This window comes from Protomyctophum bolini (genome assembly GCF_963924005.1).
Source record: "Protomyctophum bolini genome assembly, chromosome: 23".
NCBI lineage: Eukaryota > Metazoa > Chordata > Actinopteri > Myctophiformes > Myctophidae > Protomyctophum > Protomyctophum bolini.
Window position 1 is genome coordinate 14,920,241 of NC_137884.1, and position 5,470 is coordinate 14,925,710.

At 41.6% G+C, this 5,470-nt stretch overlaps 1 long non-coding RNA gene across 1 annotated transcript; it reads right to left on the reverse strand.

The window, feature by feature from the left end:
- Positions 1-2,340: 2,340 nt before the first annotated feature.
- On the reverse strand, positions 2,341-4,483 carry LOC308311326. Its single transcript, XR_013963629.1, has 3 exons — positions 4,390-4,483; positions 4,166-4,238; positions 2,341-4,069 (listed from the first exon to the last, which is right to left on the reverse strand). It is a non-coding gene; the product is annotated as an uncharacterized lncRNA (long non-coding RNA).
- Positions 4,484-5,470: the final 987 nt, after the last annotated feature.

Consider the following 5,470-nt stretch of genomic DNA (forward strand, 5'->3'; position numbering starts at 1 on the left):
ATGGGTTATAGCCCATGTTTTTTTAAATTAAAAAAAAAAAAGTTAGCCTCGTTTCTCATCATTTTGGACCATGGGCTATAGCCCATATCGTACGGCATACTATAGCGTGCCGTTTTTCATCGTTTTTGAGGATTTGAAAAAAAAAAAACGATGGGTTATAGCCCATGTTTTTTGAAAAAGAAAAAAAAAGAAAGTTGGCCTCGTTTCTCATCATTTTGGACCATGGGCTCCTGGTTATTTTCGGAGGTTTTCTTTTTCTTCTTTTCCCCATGTTGAAAGTGATCTATGAAAAATGATCTCCATGTAACCATGGGGATGCGTGGTATGAGAGAGACGGCGGCGCGGCTTCCATGACAACTTCAAGGCAAACTCAAACTTAATTGGAAATATTGTCCAGGTAACAATAATCCCATTCTTTCTGGCACAAACGTTAAACGCAGTTTGTCACTCTGTTTGACAGTTTTCCCTGGACCCTTATTAGATCGAGAGCATACAATGAAACCAAATGGACCTGTGAGGGGCTGAGGGCCCATTTGGTTTCATATACGCTTTCAAGAATTACATTATTGCTATTGTTAAACATCTGCATTTACAAGAAGTCTCCACACTCTCCACAGAAGTCTCCCACTGTACCTTCGCCAGGCAGCCTCTGTAGACCTTCTTAAAGCACAGCTCAAGAAAAGACCCACTTCTACACTCTTGCTTTTACATTTTTTGTTGTTCATGTCCTCACTGTATTGCATTACCATTACTGCTATTATTTTTAATGTTTTATTCCTTTCTTTTCTTTTATTTCTTTCTCCATTAATGCTCTGTACAGCATTTCATGTCATACTTTACTTTACATGTCATAAATACTTTGAATAGGAGAGACGGAGTTTAATTGCCAGTCAAAGCAAAGACTGGATGATCATGGCACGTCTTCGCAGGACATGCTTGTGTGAGGGTGGAAATGTAGATGTTTTGGTTTTGTTTTAATATGTGATTTTCGTGATTTGCTGTGTTATATAATTTTACATGCTGTAGAGTGAGATTATTGCAGAGTGATTTTACTTTCTTTATTTTTTTGCTTAATATTGTATTTCTGTTTGAACTGCATGATTTTGTATAACTTTATTTTTCCACTGACTGGCTAAATGGCTAGTATACACTATAAGGCCAAATTCCAATACCCCAAATCTCGGCCACTCCCTCACTCACACTCCAGCATGGCGGTGTTACAGTGAAATTGGTGACCTTCCCAGATATGTGACCATTTTATGGACTTCACACAACTTACATGGAGGTCTTTATATACGTGGCCTAAAGCTAAATACCGCTAAATTGAACCTATGCTACCATGGACCATGGGCTATAGCCCATATCGTACGGCATACTATAGCATAGAAATGTAAAATTTACATTTCAACGAAAGGACCTGTAAATGACAACACAAAAACTAAGGCACTGGTGTCGTACTTCTGGTTTACCGGAACGGGGTGCAACTCCCTGCAGTGCCCTGCTCAATTTGTTGTATTTACATGGTTCATTGGTCTCAGAGGTAATCGCTATAGTCTTCATCATTGAGTGTTGCGGAGGATTGCGGAAATTCCTGAAATGTTAATTGCGAAAATTGCGGAATTGCGGAAATTGAATTGCGGAATTGCGGAAATTGCGGAATTGGTAATTGCGGAAATGGTAATTGCGGAATTGCGGAAATTGCGGAATTGCGGAAATGGTAATTGCGGAAATTGCGGAAATGGAATTGCGGAATTGCGGAAATTGCGGAATTCGTAATTGCGGAAATTGCGGAATTGCGGAAATCGCGGAAATGGAAATTGCGGAATTGCGGAAATTGTAATTGCGGAAATGGAATTGCGGAATTGCGGAAATGGTAATTGCGGAAATTGCGGAAATGGAATTGCGGAATTGCGGAATTGGTAATTGCGGAAATTGCGGAAATGGAATTGCGGAATTGCGGAAATTGTAATTGCGGAATTGCGGAAATGGTAATTGCGGAATTTGCGGAAATGGAATTGCGGAAATTGCGGAATTGTGGAAATCGCGGAAATGGAAATTGCGGAATTGCGGAAATTGCGGAAATGGAAATTGCGGAAATTGCAGAAATGGTAATTGCGTAATTGCGGAAATTGCGGAAACAGGTCATATTTCCCATGAAGCAGTGGGGGCCAAAATTTACAAGCTTTTTTTTCTCCAATTTTATTATTTATTAAAAATGTCATCTCAAACCTCAATGGATATCTTACATTATATACATTGCAAGCAGACAAAAAGTAACAACAATACATCTACATATTTACACATAGTATATCTCCGGTGCAGCATGTACCTGAGGTCAGACATAAAGCATAACAGCAGATAGACTACTGTACATGATATGGGTGGAGATGCATGTGAAGGAGATGCATGAATAGAAAACAAATGTATTTATTTATTGGGTTTATTTTCATCTGGTCCTTCATCATCTCTTGATTCGCAAGGACATTTTGCAGGAGTGCTACGACAAAAAAGGGTTTCTGATTCTACAAAAATGTGTTCATCTGGCCGGGTGATGCTTTCCTTATCAGTGGCTCTATTCTCTGATGCAGCCCAGGCTTCTCTGATGCAGGCTGTGGAAGGTGGCCGACTGCTTCTGTGGTGAACTATAGTTATGTTGTTGCCTCTATGTCTTACTGTATTGTGTTTTTAGAGCTTTTATTTTCTGCTGTAAAATGAATTGCCCAGCTTGGGACACAACAAACTTGACCTTGACCACCTGGTGGTGCAGCCTGGGGATGTACGGCAGGTGTTCCCAAACTTTTTTGGACCAGGTACCCCTTTTGGGGTAGATATTTTTCCAGGTACCCCCTCATCCTCGCAACACGGATAACAATATATTTACAACCACAAGCAGTGTTTCCTGCAGGAAAAAGCTTTGGCATGGTGCTGGGCACAGGCGGCAATTTTGATTAATTAATTAATTTGATTCATTAATTAATAAGATTAATACATTAAGATTAATTTGTATTATTGCTCTTGTATTGCTATTGGAGACACTGGGGGGACACTGGGCAGGCACTGAGGAGGCACTGGGGAGACACTGGGGAGGCACTCAGGGGCACACTGGGGAGGCACTGGGGAGACACTACGTCTAAATGTATAGACGTCTAAATGTAGACGTCTAAATGTATACAGACGTCTAAATGTATACAGACGTCTAAATGTAGACGTCTAAATGTGTACGTCTAAATGTAGACGTCTAAATGTAGACGTCTAAATGTGTACGTCTTCTCTTATGGGGGTCCCTGGCATATCTTTTCAAATGGGGGTCCACGGGCTAAGTAGTGTCAATTTGGGGGTCCTTGACATGAAAAAGTTTGGGAACCACTGCTTTAAACACTTTAGCACTTTATGAACATGAACAAAATAGATGGGTCCCCCCTGGAACTCCCTCAGGTACCCCTGGGGGTCCCCGGACCCCACTTTGGGAACCACTGATGTACGGCTTCTGTGGTGCAGGCCAGGAGATGTGCTGCTTCTCTGTTGCAGGCCAGGGGCAGATGCACTGCGACTCTGTTGCAGGCCAGAGGCAGATGCACTGCTTCTCTGTTGCAGGCCAGGGGTAGATGCACTGCTTCTCTGTTGCAGGCCAGGGGTAGATGCACTGCTTCTCTGTTGCAGTCCAGGGGCAGATGCACTGCGACTCTGTTGCAGGCCAGGGGTAGATGCACTGTTTCTCTGTTGCAGGCCAGAGGTAGATGCACTGTTTCTCTGTTGCAGGCCAGGGGCAGATGCACTGCTTCTCTGTTGCAGGCCAGAGGTAGATGCACTGTTTCTCTGTTGCAGGCCAGGGGCAGATGCACTGCTTCTCTGTTGCAGGCCAGGGGTAGATGCACTGCTTCTCTGTTGCAGGCCAGGGGCAGATGCACTGCGACTCTGTTGCAGGCCAGGGGTAGATGCACTGTTTCTCTGTTGCTGCTGTTGCAGGCCAGGGGTAGATGCACTGCTTCTCTGGTGGGACACATGGCTTCTCTGGTCAGGGTGTACTCTGCAATCAGCATGAAATGGCTGGTGCATTAGCCAGCCCATCCTGGACAATGAAGAGACAGAGCAAAGCAGTCAAGACATTTTACAGGTTACATTAATATTTAAGCAAACTCAAATTAACAGAATATCTTCAGTTTACCGTGGTGTTGCTCCCATGGGAATCTGGTCCAAATGGATGTTGAATCGTTGGTGGACTAGTCAGTTCAGCTGGACTGCATTGACAAACCAAATATAGTATCAACATGTTGCATAAACTCAAAACATGAACGGCAAGTAATACCATTCTTACGTCTTCCTTGGCTTAGGTTTTTGCATAGATGTTGTCAAGTCGTCAATAGATAATAGATAATAAAACATAATAACCTTTTGCTTTTAATAGGAGAATCCTCCCCATCTGTCCCAAGGTCAGTGTGCACTGTGCAGAACCGCTTCAGGTAGCTTTAACCTTGACTCATCTGCAACATAATAACAAGTACTGATGAGTAAATGATGAGAAACGAGGATAACTTTTTTTTCAAAATAAAAAAAAACATGGGCTATAACCCATCGTTTTTGTCATTTCGTCATTTTTTTCAAATCCTCAAAAATGATGAAAAACGGCGTGCCATAGTATGCCGTACGATATGGGCTATAGCCCACGGTCCAAAATGATGAGAAACGAGGCTAACTTTTTTTTTCCAAATTTCAAAAAACATGGGCTATAACCCATCGTTTTTGTCATTTCGTCATTTTTTTCAAATCCTCAAAAATGATGAAAAACGGCGTGCTATAGTATGCCGTACGATATGGGCTATAGCCCATGGTCCAAAATGATGAGAAACGAGGATAACTTTTTTTTTCCAAATTTCAAAAAACATGGGCTATAACCCATCGTTTTTGTCATTTCGTCATTTTTTTCAAATCCTCAAAAATGATGAAAAACGGCGCGCTATAGTATGCCGTACGATATGGGCTATAGCCCATGGTCCAAAATGATGAGAAACGAGGCTAACTTTTTTTTTCCAAATTTCAAAAAACATGGGCTATAACACATCGTTTTTGTCATTTCGTCATTTTTTTCAAATCCTCAAAAATGATGAAAAACGGCGCGCTATAGTATGCCGTACGATATGGGCTATAGCCCATGGTCCAAAATGATGAGAAACGAGGATAACTTTTTTTTCAAAATAAAAAAAAACATGGGCTATAACCCATCGTTTTTGTCATTTCGTCATTTTTTTTAAATCCTCAAAAATGATGAAAAACGGCGCGCTATAGTATGCCGTATGATATGGGCTATAGCCCATGGTCCAAAATGATGAGAACCGAGGCTAACTTTTTTTTTTTTAATTAAAAAAAACATGGGCTATAACCCATCGTTTTTGTCATTTCGTCATTTTTTGCAAATCCTCAAAAATGACGAAAAACGGCGCGCTATAGTATGCCGTACGATATGGGCTATAGC